The sequence below is a fragment of the Salvelinus namaycush genome, chromosome 13 (assembly GCF_016432855.1).
Source record: "Salvelinus namaycush isolate Seneca chromosome 13, SaNama_1.0, whole genome shotgun sequence".
Taxonomy (NCBI): Eukaryota; Metazoa; Chordata; class Actinopteri; order Salmoniformes; family Salmonidae; genus Salvelinus; species Salvelinus namaycush.
In genome coordinates, this window is record NC_052319.1 from 40,702,399 (window position 1) to 40,725,362 (window position 22,964).

Sequence of the window (22,964 nt, forward strand, 5' to 3'; positions counted from 1 at the left end):
TTCTCCAACACTGTGTTTTTACATTATTTAAACCAAATTGAACATGTTTCATTATTTATTTGAGACTAAATAGATTTTTATTTATGTATTAAGTTAAAATAAAAGTGTTAATTCAGTGTTGTTGTAACTGTCATTATTACAAATATATATATAGAAAACTCGGCCGAATAATCGGTATCAGCTTTTTTTGGCCCTCCAATAATCGGTATCGGCGTTGAAAAATCATAATCGGTCGACCTCTAGTTACTAGTACATGGTACTGTAGATCAGGTCCAACAGAGAGAGGTTAGTTAGTTACTAGTACATAGTACTGTAGATCAGGTCCAGAGAGAGGTTAGTTAGTTACTAGTACATGGTACTGTAGATCAGGTCCAACAGAGAGAGGTTAGTTAGTTACTAGTACATAGTACTGTAGATGAGGTCCAAAGAGAGGTTAGTTAGTTACTAGTACATGGTACTGTAGATCAGGTCCAACAGAGAGAGGTTAGTTAGTTACTAGTACATAGTACTGTAGATGAGGTCCAAAGAGAGGTTAGTTAGTTACTAGTACATGGTACTGTAGATCAGGTCCAGAGAGAGGTTAGTTAGTTACTAGTACATAGTACTGTAGATGAGGTCCAAAGAGAGGTTAGTTAGTTACTAGTACATGGTACTGTAGATCAGGTCCAAAGAGAGGTTAGTTAGTTACTAGTACATAGTACTGTAGATGAGGTCCAGAGAGAGGTTAGTTACTAGTGCATAATACTGTAGATGAGGTCCAAAGAGAGGTTAGTTAGTTACTAGTACATAGTACTGTAGATGAGGTCCAAAGAGAGGTTAGTTAGTTACTAGTACATGGTACTGTAGATCAGGTCCAACAGAGAGAGGTTAGTTAGTTACTAGTACATAGTACTGTAGATCAGGTCCAAAGAGAGGTTAGTTAGTTACTAGTACATGGTACTGTAGATCAGGTCCAACAGAGAGAGGTTAGTTAGTTACTAGTACATAGTACTGTAGATGAGGTCCAGAGAGAGATTAGTTAGTTACTAGTACATAGTACTGTAGATTAGGTCCTGAGAGAGGTTAGTTACTAGTACATAGTACTGTAGATTAGGTCCTGAGAGAGGTTAGTTAGTTACTAGTACATAGTACTGTAGATTAGGTCCAGAGAGAGGTTAGTTACTAGTACATAGTACTGTAGATTAGGTCCTGAGAGAGGTTAGTTAGTTACTAGTACATAGTACTGTAGATTAGGTCCAGAGAGAGGTTAGTTAGTTACTAGTACATAGTACTGTAGATTAGGTCCAGAGAGAGGTTAGTTACTAGTGCATAATACTGTAGATTAGGTCCTGAGAGAGGTTAGTTAGTTACTAGTACATAGTACTGTAGATGAGGTCCAAAGAGAGGTTAGTTAGTTACTAGTACATAGTACTGTAGATTAGGTCCAGAGAGAGGTTAGTTAGTTACTAGTACATAGTACTGTAGATTAGGTCCAGAGAGAGGTTAGTTACTAGTACATAGTACTGTAGATGAGGTCCAGAGAGAGGTTAGTTAGTTACTAGTACATAATACTGTAGATTAGGTCCTGAGAGAGGTTAGTTAGTTACTAGTACATAGTACTGTAGATGAGGTCCAGAGAGAGATTAGTTAGTTACTAGTACATAGTACTGTAGATTAGGTCCAACAGAGAGAGGTTAGTTACTAGTGCATAATACTGTAGATTAGGTCCAGAGAGAGATTAGTTAGTTACTAGTACATAGTACTGTAGATTAGGTCCAGAGAGAGATTAGTTAGTTACTAGTACATAGTACTGTAGATTAGGTCCAGAGAGAGATTAGTTAGTTACTACTACTGTAGATTAGGTCCAGAGAGAGGTTAGTTAGTTACTAGTACATAGTACTGTAGATTAGGTCCAGAGAGAGGTTAGTTAGTTACTAGTACATAGTACTATAGATTAGGTCCAGAGAAAGGTTAGTTACTAGTGCATAATACTGTAGATTAGGTCCTGAGAGAGGTTAGTTAGTTACTAGTACATAGTACTGTAGATTAGGTCCAGAGAGAGATTAGTTAGTTACTAGTACATAGTACTGTAGATTAGGTCCAGTGAGAGATTAGTTAGTTACTAGTACATAGTACTGTAGATTGGGTCCAGTGAGAGATTAGTTAGTTACTACTACTGTAGATTAGGTCCAGAGAGAGGTTAGTTAGTTACTAGTACATAGTACTGTAGATTAGGTCCAGAGAGAGGTTAGTTAGTTACTAGTACATAGTACTATAGATTAGGTCCAGAGAAAGGTTAGTTACTAGTGCATAGTACTGTAGATTAGGTCCAGAGAAAGGTTAGTTACTAGTACATAGTACTGTAGATTAGGTCCAGAGAAAGGTTAGTTACTAGTACATAGTACTGTAGATTAGGTCCAGAGAAAGGTTAGTTACTAGTGCATAGTACTATAGATTAGGTCCAGAGAAAGGTTAGTTACTAGTTCATAGTACTGTAGATGAGGTCCAGAGAGAGATTAGTTAGTTACTAGTACATAGTACTGTAGATTAGGTCCAGAGAAAGGTTAGTTACTAGTACATAGTACTGTAGATTAGGTCCTGAGAGAGGTTAGTTAGTTAGTAGTACATAGTACTGTAGATTGGGTCCAGAGAGAGATTAGTTAGTTACTACTACTATAGAGGAGGTCCAGAGAGAGGTTAAATGAGTTACTAGTAACTGGTATTGTAGATGAGGGACCTCTCAGATAACATATAGGGCCATGATGTTTTCCTGACATTGAAAGCCCTGGTCCTATATGTGTATGATGTATTTAAACTAAATCTAAAGCTTTACATCTAAAATAACTTATAGGATGGCATTGTTGCTGTTCAGTCTGAAGAAACTAGGTACAGATTTGGGGTTCATTTTGAAGGCAGCATCTGATTTAAAAAAAGGAAAAAGAAAAGATGGATCTTGCTGAAGAAGGATTAGAGTGCTCTCTAGTGTTACAAATTAAATCCGCCCTTGGAAGTACCAGAACAGGAGCAATTCTACCGACAGATACAGAAGGCTATACAGTAACTCAAGTTATAATAGTCATATGTGCATTTGGACACAACAGTCATCCACGACTGATTATGCTAAACCTGATGACAGGTTTTAAGGAACCTCTTCTCTCCCTTCCTCACCATCTCACCTCTGGTTCTCTTCAGGTCCAGAGAGATCTCCTTGATGGCAAGGTCTGTGTGGGATGGGACCATCTGTTCCCTCATGATGAACAGGTGTTTGATCAGAAACAGCTGACCGTCTACTTGTGTCCGTACAAGATGAAACCATACCAGTAACTTTAACATCAGAATATTTAAAATGTTAACCTTTTCCCCAAAAAGAAAACCAGTATTGACCCATTTTTACAGAAGAATAAAGGTGAACAGGTGAAGGGCTACAGTTGTTTTGGTATGACACCCTTTACAATCAGAAATGTACACTCAGTGGCCAGTTTATTAGGTATAACTATTTAGTACCGGGTCAGACCGCCCTTTGCCTCCAGAACAGTCTGAATTATTTGGGGTATGGAAACATTGCTCAATTGGCATCAAGGGACCTAACATGTGCCAGGAAAACACTCCCCACACCATCACACCACCGCCACCAGCCTGTACTGTTGACACCAGGCCGAATGGGGCCATGGACTCATACTGCTTACACCAAATCCTGACTCTGCCATCAACATGACGCAGCAGGAACCGGTATTCGATGGACCAGGCAATGTTTTTCCACTTCTCAATTGTTCAGTGTTCGTGCTTCTTGTTTTTAGCTGAGATGTCGTTCTGCACGCCACTGTTGTACTGCGCTGTTATTTGTCTGTTTGTGGCCCGTCTGTTAGCTTGCACGATTCTTGCCATTCTCCTTCGATCTCTCTCATCAACGAGCAGTTTTTGCCCACAGGACTGCCACTGACCACATGTTTTGTTGTTTGTCGCACCATTCTCTGTAAACCCTAGGAGGCCATTTCTGAGTTACTGGAACTGGCGCGCCTGGCACCAACGACAATACCACGCTCAAAGCCGCTTAGGTCACTCGTTTTGCCCATTCAAACGTTCAATCGAACAGTAGTAACTGAATGCCCGTCTGCCTGCTTTACATAGCAAGCCATGGCCACGTGACTCACTGTCTGTCGGAGAGAACCATTTTGGTGTACCTAATAAACTGGCCACTGAATGTATAACGTAACACATTACGTGCATCGCATTGTCCTTGTGCCTAAAATAAATCTGCACCCACCTTGTTCTTGAGGACGACATCAGAGGCTTTGAGCAGGGACTGGATGCAAGCAGATAAGGCCTCTTGAGATAAACCCTGGAAGACTGCTCTCTGGAGGGCCAACAAATCCCATGCATCAACATGGTGGACAGCATCAACACAGGGACAACATGGTGGACAGCATCAACACAGGGACAACATGGTGGACAGCATCAACACAGCATCAACACAGGGACAACATGGCGGACAGCATCAACACAGGGACAACATGGTGGACAGCATCAACACAGGGGCAACATGGTGGACAGCATCAACACATGGACAACATGGTGGACAGCATCAACACAGGGACAACATGGTGGACAGCATCAACACAGCATCAACACAGGGACAACATGGCGGACAGCATCAACACAGGGACAACATGGTGGACAGCATCAACACAGGGACAACATGGTGGACAGCATCAACACAGGGACAACATGGTGGACAGCATCAACACAGGGACAACATGGTGGACAGCATCAACACAGGGACAACATGGTGGACAGCATCAACACAGGGACAACATGGTGGACAACATCAACACAGGGACAACATGGTGGACAGCATCAACACAGGGACAACATGGTGGACAGCATCAACACAACAACAACACAGGGACAACATGGTGGACAGCATCAACACAGGGACAACATGGTGGACAGCATCAACACAGCAACAACACAGGGACAACATGGTGGACAGCATCAACACAGGGACAACATGGTGGACAGCATCAACACAGGGACAACATGGTGGACAGCATCAACACAGGGACACCATGGTGGACAGCATCAACACAACAACAACACAGGGACAACATGGTGGACAGCATCAACACAGGGACAACATGGTGGACAGCATCAACACAGCAACAACACAGGGACAACATGGTGGACAGCATCAACACAGGGACAACATGGTGGACAGCATCAACATAGGGACAACATGGTGGACAGCATCAACACAGCAACAACACAGGGACAACATGGTGGACAGCATCAACACAACATCAACACAGGGACAACATGGTGGACAGCATCAACACAGGGACAACATGGTAGACAGCATCAACACAGGGACAACATGGTGGACAGCATCAACACAGGGACAACATGGTGGACAACATCAACACAGGGACAACATGGTGGACAGCATCAACACAGGGACAACATGGTGGACAGCATCAACACAGGGACAACATGGTAGACAGCATCAACACAGGGACAACATGGTGGACAGCATCAACACAGGGACAACATGGTGGACAGCATCAACACAGGGACAACATGGTGGACAGCATCAACACAGGGACAACATGGTAGACAGCATCAACACAGGGACAGCATGGTGGACAGCATCAACACAGGGACAACATGGTGGACAGCATCAACACAGGGACAACATGGTGGACAGCATCAACACAGGGACAACATGGTGGACAGCATCAACACAGGGACAACATGGTGGACAGCATCAACACAGGGACAACATGGTGGACAGCATCAACACAGGGACAACATGGTGGGCAGCATCAACACAGCAACAACACAGGGACAACATGGTGGACAGCATCAACATAGGGACAACATGGTGGACAACATCAACACAGGGACAACATGGTGGACAGCATCAACACAGGGACAACATGGTGGACAGCATCAACACAGGGACAACATGGTGGACAGCATCAACACAGCAACAACACAGGGACAACATGGTGGACAGCATCAACACAGGGACAACATGGTGGACAGCATCAACACAGCAACAACACAGGGACAACATGGTGGACAGCATCAACACAGGGACAACATGGTGGACAGCATCAACATAGGGACAACATGGTGGACAGCAACAACACAGGGACAACATGGTGGACAGCATCAACACAACATCAACACAGGGACAACATGGTGGACAGCATCAACACAGGGACAACATGGTGGACAGCATCAACACAGGGACAACATGGTGGACAGCATCAACACAGGGACAACATGATGGTGGACAGCATCAACACAGGGACAACATGGTGGACAGCATCAACACAGGGACAACATGGTGGACAGCATCAACACAGGGACAACATGGTGGACAGCATCAACACAGGGACAACATGGTGGGCAGCATCAACACAGGGACAACATGGTGGACAGCATCAACACAGGGACAACATGGTAGACAGCATCAACACAGGGACAACATGGTGGACAGCATCAACACAGGGACAACATGGTAGACAGCATCAACACAGCAACAACACAGGGACAACATGGTGGACAGCATCAACACAGGGACAACATGGTGGACAGCATCAACATAGGGACAACATGGTGGACAGCATCAACACAGGGACAACATGGTGGACAACATCAACACAGGGACAACATGGTGGACAGCATCAACACAGGGACAACATGGTGGACAGCATCAACACAGGGACAACATGGTGGACAGCATCAACACAGCAACAACACAGGGACAACATGGTGGACAGCATCAACACAGGGACAACATGGTGGACAGCATCAACACAGCAACAACACAGGGACAACATGGTGGACAGCATCAACACAGGGACAACATGGTGGACAGCATCAACATAGGGACAACATCAACACAGCAACAACACAGGGACAACATGGTGGACAGCATCAACACAACATCAACACAGGGACAACATGGTGGACAGCATCAACACAGGGACAACATGGTGGACAGCATCAACACAGGGACAACATGGTAGACAGCATCAACACAGGGACAACATGGTGGACAGCATCAACACAGGGACAACATGGTGGACAGCATCAACACAGGGACAACATGGTGGACAACATCAACACAGGGACAACATGGTGGACAGCATCAACACAGGGACAACATGGTGGACAGCATCAACACAGGGACAACATGGTGGACAGCATCAACACGGGGACAACATGGTGGACAGCATCAACACAATATTTTCAGATTTTTAAATTTGTGCTAAAAACTATGATCACTTGGCAAGGACTGCAGCTTGTGTATCCCATCGGTTAGATACGTTTCTATAGGCATTTATTTCTGTAGGCCTAACAGGAGTTAGTGTGCACACTCAGGACGTGTGTCTGTGTGTGTATATGGAGAGGTCGAAACGCAATTGAATGAATGAGACACGGAGGGGAAAGGGAATTTAGGGAGAAGGGCGTGATGCTTGGCTTGGCTTATTTTTTGTTGTGCCCTGCAAATGCACATGTACACATGGAACACTAGAGTCAAAGCATATTAACATTGTCTTTAAGACAAAATGTCACTTGCCCGTTCGGGCAGCCACCAAATAGTTTTACTGTATTCAATTCATTTTTTTAAATCTCTGGTTAAAGATCGAGCTTTGACGTCTGTTCGATTACTCATGCCCGGCCGTAGTTTATTACAAGTTGAACAGGGAGACGCCTCCAGCACAGAAAACATCTAACAGGCCTCTTGGAGACAGGCTCTTTCTATTCTACTCAGACAGCACCAAGTGTACTGTCAACATCTGTACTGTAAAACGCCAGGCCAAGACCTTGTAGAAGTCAAAACAAAGGGCAGTGACTGTCAGCTGCTACAGAATCAGTGTTTCACAGAATCAATAATGAATCAGTGTCAATCACTATCACCAGAACACTGGAAATATTACAGAAAGGGAACATTGTGTTAATCACTCTTAACTTGGCTCCCGAGTGGCACAGCAGTCTAAGGCACTGCATCTCAGGGCTTGAGGCGTCACTACAGACACCCTGGTTCGATTCCAGGCTGTATCACAAACGGCCATGATTGGGAGTCCCATAGGGCGGCGCACAATTGGCCCAGTGAGGGCCGTCATTATAAAAAAGAATTGGTTCTTAACTGACTTGCCTAGTTAAATTAAGGTAAAAAAAACCCTGAAATGTTAAATATTCCCATTACAAGGGAAACAGACCTTAGATTAGTATATAGGGGCAACTTCCTCCTACTGACTGAAGACAGCAGTCAGTCAAACACACCTCCATCATCTCCAGTTTCTCAGGATAGGTCAGGTCCCCGGGGACGTCAGTCTGGATGTAGATGTGTGTCCTGTAGACCAGACTCTCCTGGACATCCTCCAGCATGTTTCACCACCGCCTCAAACACCCCCAGCTGACCAGCTACACACACCATGATGTCATACACTTCTACTCAGCCTGGTTACACACCCTCGCTTTTAGAAAGAAATACCATGTCCTAGGACATGTTTTATCTGTTGACGTGTAGGCCTAATTACACTGCTCTCTGAAAATATGTTATGGTAAATATGTAACATACTATAGCTTGATGGTAAGAGTAACCAGAGGAGGTCCTTTGTATTGCGAGTGACAGTACGGTTCTTGTGGACGTGGTCTTCTAGCATCTCATTATTTAGGATTCCACAGAGTTCTGACAGGGTCTCCAGGTGGATACCGTGGATGATGAGCGATCGCAGGACGTCATACAGCGACAGACACAGCTTCTCCAGCAGTTCACTGGAGAGGGGGGGGGTAAACTCCTTCACTTTCCCACCAGTGAGCAAAAGGCTCTGTAGTGAGTTCACTCACTGCATTTTAAAAGGTCACATTTGAGTTGTCCTCTGGGAAATGACAGTATGTTGAAAATGCATTTCTTCTACATGAGAGAAACACTAGCTAGTATCTGATCAGTTTAGATACATGTTTTGTGTGGAATGTTTAGATACATGTTGTGTGTAACATTCACTGTGTAGAATGTTACAGCTGCCAGTTGTTAATTCAAGAGTAAAGCCATCAGGTGTAAAAAGACAAGACAGACAGGACAGACAGAAAAGAAAGAAAATAAATTAAAGAAAAAGAAAGGAGAATACTAACAAGGAAATATCCATTCATGTGAGCCTTTACGTCAAGACAAACATATACTGTACAGAGCTCTGAGCTTCAGTGAGCATTAGCATTACGGGATGGTGCATTACGGGATGGTGCTACAAAAAAAAAAAGTCTAGGTGTGGGTTTGGAGACAGTACTTCCTCTAGTCTAGGTGTGGGTTTGGAGACAGTACTTCCTCTAGTCTAGGTGTGGGTTTGGAGACAGTACTTCCTCTAGTCTAGGTGTGGGTTTGGAGACAGTACTTCCTCTAGTCTAGGTGTGGGTTTGGAGACAGTACTTCCTCTAGTCTAGGTGTGGGTTTGGAGACAGTACTTCCTCTAGTCTAGGTGTGGGTTTGGAGACAGTACTTCCTCTAGTCTAGGTGTGGGTTTGGAGACAGTACTTCCTCTAGTCTAGGTGTGGGTTTGGAGACAGTACTTCCTCTAGTCTAGGTGTGGGTTTGTAGACAGTACTTCCTCTAGTCTAGGTGTGGGTTTGGAGACAGTACTTCCTCTAGTCTAGGTGTGGGTTTGGAGACAGTACTTCCTCTAGTCTAGGTGTGGGTTTGGGTACTGTACTTCCTCTAGTCTAGGTGTGGGTTTTGGTACTGTACTTCCTCTAGTCTAGGTGTGGGTTTGGAAACAAAGTCAGTGTAGAGCTGGTGCTCATCCTGACAGACGTGAAACCTGAAGGCAAAGCCACTACGCACCTGGGAAGAGAACACAGGACAAAAAGACAGCGCTGGCAAAACATGTTGAAGGCTTCTCAGATAATATCATTTCAGTAATGTGTTTGTACAGTATCTATGCAATTGTATCTGACAAATAAAATAAAACCAATCACAAGTGAATAGATCTTAGTAAAATACTGTGAGCTTACTAATGCACAGCGGTCCTTGTTGTTTAAAACGGTGTAGACCGTACAGTGAAATTATTACTTATGAGCCCTTAACCAACAATGCAGTTAAGAAAAAATAAAATAAATAAAAATAAATAAGACTACAATAAAAAAATAAGAGCAACAATAAAATAACAACAAGACTATATACAGGGGGTACCAGTACCGAGTAAATGTGCGGAGGTACAGGTTAGTCATGGTAATTGAGGTGATATGTACATGTAGGTAGGGGTTAAGTGACTATGCATAGATGACAGACATTGAGAAGCAGCAGCATAAATGCAAATAGCCATTTAATTAGCTGTTCAGCCGCTTAGGTCACTCGTTTTGCCCATTCAAACGTTCAATCGAACAGTAGTAACTGAATGCCCGTCTGCCTGCTTTACATAGCAAGCTATGGCCACGTGACTCACTGTCTGTCGGAGAGAACCATTTTGGTGTACCTAATAAACTGGCCACTGAATGTATAACGTAACACATTACGTGCATCGCATTGTCCTTGTGCCTAAAATAAATCTGCACCCACCTTGTTCTTGAGGACGACATCAGAGGCTTTGAGCAGGGACTGGATGCAAGCAGATAAGGCCTCTTGAGATAAACCCTGGAAGACTGCTCTCTGGAGGGCCAACAAATCCCATGCATCAACATGGTGGACAGCATCAACACAGGGACAACATGGTGGACAGCATCAACACAGGGACAACATGGTGGACAGCATCAACACAGCATCAACACAGGGACAACATGGCGGACAGCATCAACACAGGGACAACATGGTGGACAGCATCAACACAGGGGCAACATGGTGGACAGCATCAACACATGGACAACATGGTGGACAGCATCAACACAGGGACAACATGGTGGACAGCATCAACACAGCATCAACACAGGGACAACATGGCGGACAGCATCAACACAGGGACAACATGGTGGACAGCATCAACACAGGGACAACATGGTGGACAGCATCAACACAGGGACAACATGGTGGACAGCATCAACACAGGGACAACATGGTGGACAGCATCAACACAGGGATAACATGGTGGACAGCATCAACACAGGGACAACATGGTGGACAGCATCAACACAGGGACAACATGGTGGACAACATCAACACAGGGACAACATGGTGGACAGCATCAACACAGGGACAACATGGTGGACAGCATCAACACAACAACAACACAGGGACAACATGGTGGACAGCATCAACACAGGGACAACATGGTGGACAGCATCAACACAGCAACAACACAGGGACAACATGGTGGACAGCATCAACACAGGGACAACATGGTGGACAGCATCAACACAGGGACAACATGGTGGACAGCATCAACACAGGGACACCATGGTGGACAGCATCAACACAACAACAACACAGGGACAACATGGTGGACAGCATCAACACAGCAACAACACAGGGACAACATGGTGGACAGCATCAACATAGGGACAACATGGTGGACAGCATCAACACAGCAACAACACAGGGACAACATGGTGGACAGCATCAACACAACATCAACACAGGGACAACATGGTGGACAGCATCAACACAGGGACAACATGGTAGACAGCATCAACACAGGGACAACATGGTGGACAGCATCAACACAGGGACAACATGGTGGACAACATCAACACAGGGACAACATGGTGGACAGCATCAACACAGGGACAACATGGTGGACAGCATCAACACAGGGACAACATGGTAGACAGCATCAACACAGGGACAACATGGTGGACAGCATCAACACAGGGACAACATGGTGGACAGCATCAACACAGGGACAACATGGTGGACAGCATCAACACAGGGACAACATGGTGGACAGCATCAACACAGGGACAACATGGTGGGCAGCATCAACACAGCAACAACACAGGGACAACATGGTGGACAGCATCAACATAGGGACAACATGGTGGACAACATCAACACAGGGACAACATGGTGGACAGCATCAACACAGGGACAACATGGTGGACAGCATCAACACAGGGACAACATGGTAGACAGCATCAACACAGGGACAACATGGTGGACAGCATCAACACAGGGACAACATGGTGGACAGCATCAACACAGGGACAGCATGGTGGACAGCATCAACACAGGGACAACATGGTGGACAGCATCAACACAGGGACAACATGGTGGGCAGCATCAACACAGCAACAACACAGGGACAACATGGTGGACAGCATCAACATAGGGACAACATGGTGGACAACATCAACACAGGGACAACATGGTGGACAGCATCAACACAGGGACAACATGGTGGACAGCATCAACACAGGGACAACATGGTGGACAGCATCAACACAGCAACAACACAGGGACAACATGGTGGACAGCATCAACACAGGGACAACATGGTGGACAGCATCAACACAGCAACAACACAGGGACAACATGGTGGACAGCATCAACACAGGGACAACATGGTGGACAGCATCAACATAGGGACAACATGGTGGACAGCAACAACACAGGGACAACATGGTGGACAGCATCAACACAACATCAACACAGGGACAACATGGTGGACAGCATCAACACAGGGACAACATGGTGGACAGCATCAACACAGGGACAACATGGTAGACAGCATCAACACAGGGACAACATGATGGTGGACAGCATCAACACAGGGACAACATGGTGGACAGCATCAACACAGGGACAACATGGTGGACAGCATCAACACAGGGACAACATGGTGGACAGCATCAACACAGGGACAACATGGTGGGCAGCATCAACACAGGGACAACATGGTGGACAGCATCAACACAGGGACAACATGGTAGACAGCATCAACACAGGGACAACATGGTGGACAGCATCAACACAGGGACAACATGGTAGACAGCATCAACACAGCAACAACACAGGGACAACATGGTGGACAGCATCAACACAGGGACAACATGGTGGACAGCATCAACATAGGGACAACATGGTGGACAGCATCAACACAGGGACAACATGGTGGACAACATCAACACAGGGACAACATGGTGGACAGCATCAACACAGGGACAACATGGTGGACAGCATCAACACAGGGACAACATGGTGGACAGCATCAACACAGCAACAACACAGGGACAACATGGTGGACAGCATCAACACAGGGACAACATGGTGGACAGCATCAACACAGCAACAACACAGGGACAACATGGTGGACAGCATCAACACAGGGACAACATGGTGGACAGCATCAACATAGGGACAACATCAACACAGCAACAACACAGGGACAACATGGTGGACAGCATCAACACAACATCAACACAGGGACAACATGGTGGACAGCATCAACACAGGGACAACATGGTGGACAGCATCAACACAGGGACAACATGGTAGACAGCATCAACACAGGGACAACATGGTGGACAGCATCAACACAGGGACAACATGGTGGACAGCATCAACACAGGGACAACATGGTGGACAACATCAACACAGGGACAACATGGTGGACAGCATCAACACAGGGACAACATGGTGGACAGCATCAACACAGGGACAACATGGTGGACAGCATCAACACAGGGACAACATGGTGGACAGCATCAACACAATATTTTCAGATTTTTTAAATTTGTGCTAAAAACTATGATCACTTGGCAAGGACTGCAGCTTGTGTATCCCATCGGTTAGATACGTTTCTATAGGCATTTATTTCTGTAGGCCTAACAGGAGTTAGTGTGCACACTCAGGACGTGTGTCTGTGTGTGTATATGGAGAGGTCGAAACGCAATTGAATGAATGAGACACGGAGGGGAAAGGGAATTTAGGGAGAAGGGCGTGATGCTTGGCTTGGCTTATTTTTTGTTGTGCCCTGCAAATGCACATGTACACATGGAACACTAGAGTCAAAGCATATTAACATTGTCTTTAAGACAAAATGTCACTTGCCCGTTCGGGCAGCCACCAAATAGTTTTACTGTATTCAATTCATTTTTTTTAAATCTCTGGTTAAAGATCGAGCTTTGACGTCTGTTCGATTACTCATGCCCGGCCGTAGTTTATTACAAGTTGAACAGGGAGACGCCTCCAGCACAGAAAACATCTAACAGGCCTCTTGGAGACAGGCTCTTTCTATTCTACTCAGACAGCACCAAGTGTACTGTCAACATCTGTACTGTAAAACGCCAGGCCAAGACCTTGTAGAAGTCAAAACAAAGGGCAGTGACTGTCAGCTGCTACAGAATCAGTGTTTCACAGAATCAATAATGAATCAGTGTCAATCACTATCACCAGAACACTGGAAATATTACAGAAAGGGAACATTGTGTTAATCACTCTTAACTTGGCTCCCGAGTGGCACAGCAGTCTAAGGCACTGCATCTCAGGGCTTGAGGCGTCACTACAGACACCCTGGTTCGATTCCAGGCTGTATCACAAACGGCCATGATTGGGAGTCCCATAGGGCGGCGCACAATTGGCCCAGTGAGGGCCGTCATTATAAAAAAGAATTTGTTCTTAACTGACTTGCCTAGTTAAATTAAGGTAAAAAAAAAACTGAAATGTTAAATATTCCCATTACAAGGGAAACAGACCTTAGATTAGTATATAGGGGCAACTTCCTCCTACTGACTGAAGACAGCAGTCAGTCAAACACACCTCCATCATCTCCAGTTTCTCAGGATAGGTCAGGTCCCCGGGGACGTCAGTCTGGATGTAGATGTGTGTCCTGTAGACCAGACTCTCCTGGACATCCTCCAGCATGTTTCACCACCGCCTCAAACACCCCCAGCTGACCAGCTACACACACCATGATGTCATACACTTCTACTCAGCCTGGTTACACACCCTCGCTTTTAGAAAGAAATACCATGTCCTAGGACATGTTTTATCTGTTGACGTGTAGGCCTAATTACACTGCTCTCTGAAAATATGTTATGGTAAATATGTAACATACTATAGCTTGATGGTAAGAGTAACCAGAGGAGGTCCTTTGTATTGCGAGTGACAGTACGGTTCTTGTGGACGTGGTCTTCTAGCATCTCATTATTTAGGATTCCACAGAGTTCTGACAGGGTCTCCAGGTGGATACCGTGGATGATGAGCGATCGCAGGACGTCATACAGCGACAGACACAGCTTCTCCAGCAGTTCACTGGAGAGGGGGGGGGTAAACTCCTTCACTTTCCCACCAGTAAGCAAAAGGCTCTGTAGTGAGTTCACTCACTGCATTTTAAAAGGTCACATTTGAGTTGTCCTCTGGGAAATGACAGTATGTTGAAAATGCATTTCTTCTACATGAGAGAAACACTAGCTAGTATCTGATCAGTTTAGATACATGTTTTGTGTGGAATGTTTAGATACATGTTGTGTGTAACATTCACTGTGTAGAATGTTACAGCTGCCAGTTGTTAATTCAAGAGTAAAGCCATCAGGTGTAAAAAGACAAGACAGACAGGACAGACAGAAAATAAAGAAAATAAATTAAAGAAAAAGAAAGGAGAATACTAACAAGGAAATATCCATTCATGTGAGCCTTTACGTCAAGACAAACATATACTGTACAGAGCTCTGAGCTTCAGTGAGCATTAGCATTACGGGATGGTGCATTACGGGATGGTGCTACAAAAAAAAAAAAGTCTAGGTGTGGGTTTGGAGACAGTACTTCCTCTAGTCTAGGTGTGGGTTTGGAGACAGTACTTCCTCTAGTCTAGGTGTGGGTTTGGAGACAGTACTTCCTCTAGTCTAGGTGTGGGTTTGGAGACAGTACTTCCTCTAGTCTAGGTGTGGGTTTGGAGACAGTACTTCCTCTAGTCTAGGTGTGGGTTTGGAGACAGTACTTCCTCTAGTCTAGGTGTGGGTTTGGAGACAGTACTTCCTCTAGTCTAGGTGTGGGTTTGGAGACAGTACTTCCTCTAGTCTAGGTGTGGGTTTGGAGACAGTACTTCCTCTAGTCTAGGTGTGGGTTTGTAGACAGTACTTCCTCTAGTCTAGGTGTGGGTTTGGAGACAGTACTTCCTCTAGTCTAGGTGTGGGTTTGGAGACAGTACTTCCTCTAGTCTAGGTGTGGGTTTGGGTACTGTACTTCCTCTAGTCTAGGTGTGGGTTTTGGTACTGTACTTCCTCTAGTCTAGGTGTGGGTTTGGAAACAAAGTCAGTGTAGAGCTGGTGCTCATCCTGACAGACGTGAAACCTGAAGGCAAAGCCACTACGCACCTGGGAAGAGAACACAGGACAAAAAGACAGCGCTGGCAAAACATGTTGAAGGCTTCTCAGATAATATCATTTCAGTAATGTGTTTGTACAGTATCTATGCAATTGTATCTGACAAATAAAATAAAACCAATCACAAGTGAATAGATCTTAGTAAAATACTGTGAGCTTACTAATGCACAGCGGTCCTTGTTGTTTAAAACGGTGTAGACCGTACAGTGAAATGATTACTTATGAGCCCTTAACCAACAATGCAGTTAAGAAAAAATAAAATAAATAAAAATAAATAAGACTACAATAAAAAAATAAGAGCAACAATAAAATAACAACAAGACTATATACAGGGGGTACCAGTACCGAGTAAATGTGCGGAGGTACAGGTTAGTCATGGTAATTGAGGTGATATGTACATGTAGGTAGGGGTTAAGTGACTATGCATAGATGACAGACATTGAGAAGCAGCAGCATAAATGCAAATAGCCATTTAATTAGCTGTTCAGCCGCTTAGGTCACTCGTTTTGCCCATTCAAACGTTCAATCGAACAGTAGTAACTGAATGCCCGTCTGCCTGCTTTACATAGCAAGCTATGGCCACGTGACTCACTGTCTGTCGGAGAGAACCATTTTGGTGTACCTAATAAACTGGCCACTGAATGTATAACGTAACACATTACGTGCATCGCATTGTCCTTGTGCCTAAAATAAATCTGCACCCACCTTGTTCTTGAGGACGACATCAGAGGCTTTGAGCAGGGACTGGATGCAAGCAGATAAGGCCTCTTGAGATAAACCCTGGAAGACTGCTCTCTGGAGGGCCAACAAATCCCATGCATCAACATGGTGGACAGCATCAACACAGGGACAACATGGTGGACAGCATCAACACAGGGACAACATGGTGGACAGCATCAACACAGCATCAACACAGGGACAACATGGCGGACAGCATCAACACAGGGACAACATGGCGGACAGCATCAACACAGGGACAACATGGTGGACAGCATCAACACAGGGGCAACATGGTGGACAGCATCAACACATGGACAACATGGTGGACAGCATCAACACAGGGACAACATGGCGGACAGCATCAACACAGGGACAACATGGCGGACAGCATCAACACAGGGACAACATGGTGGACAGCATCAACACAGGGGCAACATGGTGGACAACATCAACACAGGGACAACATGGTGGACAGCATCAACACAGGGACAACATGGTGGACAGCATCAACACAGGGACAACATGGTGGACAGCATCAACACAGGGACAACATGGTGGACAGCATCAACACAGGGACAACATGGTGGACAGCATCAACACAGGGACAACATGGTGGACAGCATCAACACAGGGACAACATGGTGGACAACATCAACACAGGGACAACATGGTGGACAGCATCAACACAGGGACAACATGGTGGACAGCATCAACACAACAACAACACAGGGACAACATGGTGGACAGCATCAACACAGGGACAACATGGTGGACAGCATCAACACAGCAACAACACAGGGACAACATGGTGGACAGCATCAACACAGGGACAACATGGTGGACAGCATCAACACAGGGACAACATGGTGGACAGCATCAACACAGGGACACCATGGTGGACAGCATCAACACAACAACAACACAGGGACAACATGGTGGACAGCATCAACACAGGGACAACATGGTGGACAGCATCAACACAGCAACAACACAGGGACAACATGGTGGACAGCATCAACACAGGGACAACATGGTGGACAGCATCAACATAGGGACAACATGGTGGACAGCATCAACACAGCAACAACACAGGGACAACATGGTGGACAGCATCAACACAACATCAACACAGGGACAACATGGTGGACAGCATCAACACAGGGACAACATGGTAGACAGCATCAACACAGGGACAACATGGTGGACAGCATCAACACAGGGACAACATGGTGGACAACATCAACACAGGGACAACATGGTGGACAGCATCAACACAGGGACAACATGGTGGACAGCATCAACACAGGGACAACATGGTAGACAGCATCAACACAGGGACAACATGGTGGACAGCATCAACACAGGGACAACATGGTGGACAGCATCAACACAGGGACAACATGGTGGACAGCATCAACACAGGGACAACATGGTAGACAGCATCAACACAGGGACAGCATGGTGGACAGCATCAACACAGGGACAACATGGTGGACAGCATCAACACAGGGACAGCATCAACACAGGGACAACATGGTGGACAGCATCAACACAGGGACAACATGGTGGACAGCATCAACACAGGGACAACATGGTGGACAGCATCAACACAGGGACAACATGGTGGGCAGCATCAACACAGCAACAACACAGGGACAACATGGTGGACAGCATCAACATAGGGACAACATGGTGGACAACATCAACACAGGGACAACATGGTGGACAGCATCAACACAGGGACAACATGGTGGACAGCATCAACACAGGGACAACATGGTGGACAGCATCAACACAGCAACAACACAGGGACAACATGGTGGACAGCATCAACACAGGGACAACATGGTGGACAGCATCAACACAGCAACAACACAGGGACAACATGGTGGACAGCATCAACACAGGGACAACATGGTGGACAGCATCAACATAGGGACAACATGGTGGACAGCAACAACACAGGGACAACATGGTGGACAGCATCAACACAACATCAACACAGGGACATCATGGTGGACAGCATCAACACAGGGACAACATGGTGGACAGCATCAACACAGGGACAACATGGTAGACAGCATCAACACAGGGACAACATGATGGTGGACAGCATCAACACAGGGACAACATGGTGGACAGCATCAACACAGGGACAACATGGTGGACAGCATCAACACAGGGACAACATGGTGGACAGCATCAACACAGGGACAACATGGTGGGCAGCATCAACACAGGGACAACATGGTGGACAGCATCAACACAGGGACAACATGGTAGACAGCATCAACACAGGGACAACATGGTGGACAGCATCAACACAGGGACAACATGGTAGACAGCATCAACACAGCAACAACACAGGGACAACATGGTGGACAGCATCAACACAGGGACAACATGGTGGACAGCATCAACATAGGGACAACATGGTGGACAGCATCAACACAGGGACAACATGGTGGACAACATCAACACAGGGACAACATGGTGGACAGCATCAACACAGGGACAACATGGTGGACAGCATCAACACAGGGACAACATGGTGGACAGCATCAACACAGCAACAACACAGGGACAACATGGTGGACAGCATCAACACAGGGACAACATGGTGGACAGCATCAACACAGCAACAACACAGGGACAACATGGTGGACAGCATCAACACAGGGACAACATGGTGGACAGCATCAACATAGGGACAACATCAACACAGCAACAACACAGGGACAACATGGTGGACAGCATCAACACAACATCAACACAGGGACAACATGGTGGACAGCATCAACACAGGGACAACATGGTAGACAGCATCAACACAGGGACAACATGGTGGACAGCATCAACACAGGGACAACATGGTGGACAGCATCAACACAGGGACAACATGGTGGACAACATCAACACAGGGACAACATGGTGGACAGCATCAACACAGGGACAACATGGTGGACAGCATCAACACAGGGACAACATGGTGGACAGCATCAACACAGGGACAACATGGTGGACAGCATCAACACAATATTTTCAGATTTTTAAATTTGTGCTAAAAACTATGATCACTTGGCAAGGACTGCAGCTTGTGTATCCCATCGGTTAGATACGTTTCTATAGGCATTTATTTCTGTAGGCCTAACAGGAGTTAGTGTGCACACTCAGGACGTGTGTCTGTGTGTGTATATGGAGAGGTCGAAACGCAATTGAATGAATGAGACACGGAGGGGAAAGGGAATTTAGGGAGAAGGGCGTGATGCTTGGCTTGGCTTATTTTTTGTTGTGCCCTGCAAATGCACATGTACACATGGAACACTAGAGTCAAAGCATATTAACATTGTCTTTAAGACAAAATGTCACTTGCCCGTTCGGGCAGCCACCAAATAGTTTTACTGTATTCAATTCATTTTTTTAAATCTCTGGTTAAAGATCGAGCTTTGACGTCTGTTCGATTACTCATGCCCGGCCGTAGTTTATTACAAGTTGAACAGGAAGACGCCTCCAGCACAGAAAACATCTAACAGGCCTCTTGGAGACAGGCTCTTTCTATTCTACTCAGACAGCACCAAGTGTACTGTCAACATCTGTACTGTAAAACGCCAGGCCAAGACCTTGTAGAAGTCAAAACAAAGGGCAGTGACTGTCAGCTGCTACAGAATCAGTGTTTCACAGAATCAATAATGAATCAGTGTCAATCACTATCACCAGAACACTGGAAATATTACAGAAAGGGAACATTGTGTTAATCACTCTTAACTTGGCTCCCGAGTGGCACAGCAGTCTAAGGCACTGCATCTCAGGGCTTGAGGCGTCACTACAGACACCCTGGTTCGATTCCAGGCTGTATCACAAACGGCCATGATTGGGAGTCCCATAGGGCGGCGCACAATTGGCCCAGTGAGGGCCGTCATTATAAAAAAGAATTGGTTCTTAACTGACTTGCCTAGTTAAATTAAGGTAAAAAAAACCCTGAAATGTTAAATATTCCCATTACAAGGGAAACAGACCTTAGATTAGTATATAGGGGCAACTTCCTCCTACTGACTGAAGACAGCAGTCAGTCAAACACACCTCCATCATCTCCAGTTTCTCAGGATAGGTCAGGTCCCCGGGGACGTCAGTCTGGATGTAGATGTGTGTCCTGTAGACCAGACTCTCCTGGACATCCTCCAGCATGTTTCACCACCGCCTCAAACACCCCCAGCTGACCAGCTACACACACCATGATGTCATACACTTCTACTCAGCCTGGTTACACACCCTCGCTTTTAGAAAGAAATACCATGTCCTAGGACATGTTTTATCTGTTGACGTGTAGGCCTAATTACACTGCTCTCTGAAAATATGTTATGGTAAATATGTAACATACTATAGCTTGATGGTAAGAGTAACCAGAGGAGGTCCTTTGTATTGCGAGTGACAGTACGGTTCTTGTGGACGTGGTCTTCTAGCATCTCATTATTTAGGATTCCACAGAGTTCTGACAGGGTCTCCAGGTGGATACCGTGGATGATGAGCGATCGCAGGACGTCATACAGCGACAGACACAGCTTCTCCAGCAGTTCACTGGAGAGGGGGGGGGTAAACTCCTTCACTTTCCCACCAGTGAGCAAAAGGCTCTGTAGTGAGTTCACTCACTGCATTTTAAAAGGTCACATTTGAGTTGTCCTCTGGGAAATGACAGTATGTTGAAAATGCATTTCTTCTACATGAGAGAAACACTAGCTAGTATCTGATCAGTTTAGATACATGTTTTGTGTGGAATGTTTAGATACATGTTGTGTGTAACATTCACTGTGTAGAATGTTACAGCTGCCAGTTGTTAATTCAAGAGTAAAGCCATCAGGTGTAAAAAGACAAGACAGACAGGACAGACAGAAAAGAAAGAAAATAAATTAAAGAAAAAGAAAGGAGAATACTAACAAGGAAATATCCATTCATGTGAGCCTTTACGTCAAGACAAACATATACTGTACAGAGCTCTGAGCTTCAGTGAGCATTAGCATTACGGGATGGTGCATTACGGGATGGTGCTACAAAAAAAAAAAAGTCTAGGTGTGGGTTTGGAGACAGTACTTCCTCTAGTCTAGGTGTGGGTTTGGAGACAGTACTTCCTCTAGTCTAGGTGTGGGTTTGGAGACAGTACTTCCTCTAGTCTAGGTGTGGGTTTGGAGACAGTACTTCCTCTAGTCTAGGTGTGGGTTTGGAGACAGTACTTCCTCTAGTCTAGGTGTGGGTTTGGAGACAGTACTTCCTCTAGTCTAGGTGTGGGTTTGGAGACAGTACTTCCTCTAGTCTAGGTGTGGGTTTGGAGACAGTACTTCCTCTAGTCTAGGTGTGGGTTTGTAGACAGTACTTCCTCTAGTCTAGGTGTGGGTTTGGAGACAGTACTTCCTCTAGTCTAGGTGTGGGTTTGGAGACAGTACTTCCTCTAGTCTAGGTGTGGGTTTGGGTACTGTACTTCCTCTAGTCTAGGTGTGGGTTTTGGTACTGTACTTCCTCTAGTCTAGGTGTGGGTTTGGAAACAAAGTCAGTGTAGAGCTGGTGCTCATCCTGACAGACGTGAAACCTGAAGGCAAAGCCACTACGCACCTGGGAAGAGAACACAGGACAAAAAGACAGCGCTGGCAAAACATGTTGAAGGCTTCTCAGATAATATCATTTCAGTAATGTGTTTGTACAGTATCTATGCAATTGTATCTGACAAATAAAATAAAACCAATCACAAGTGAATAGATCTTAGTAAAATACTGTGAGCTTACTAATGCACAGCGGTCCTTGTTGTTTAAAACGGTGTAGACCGTACAGTGAAATTATTACTTATGAGCCCTTAACCAACAATGCAGTTAAGAAAAAATAAAATAAATAAAAATAAATAAGACTACAATAAAAAAATAAGAGCAACAATAAAATAACAACAAGACTATATACAGGGGGTACCAGTACCGAGTAAATGTGCGGAGGTACAGGTTAGTCATGGTAATTGAGGTGATATG

At 45.4% G+C, this 22,964-nt stretch overlaps 1 pseudogene; it reads right to left on the reverse strand.

Moving 5' to 3' along the window:
• LOC120058133 overlaps positions 1 to 22,964 on the reverse strand; it is a 48,380-nt pseudogene that overhangs the window by 19,745 nt on the left and 5,671 nt on the right.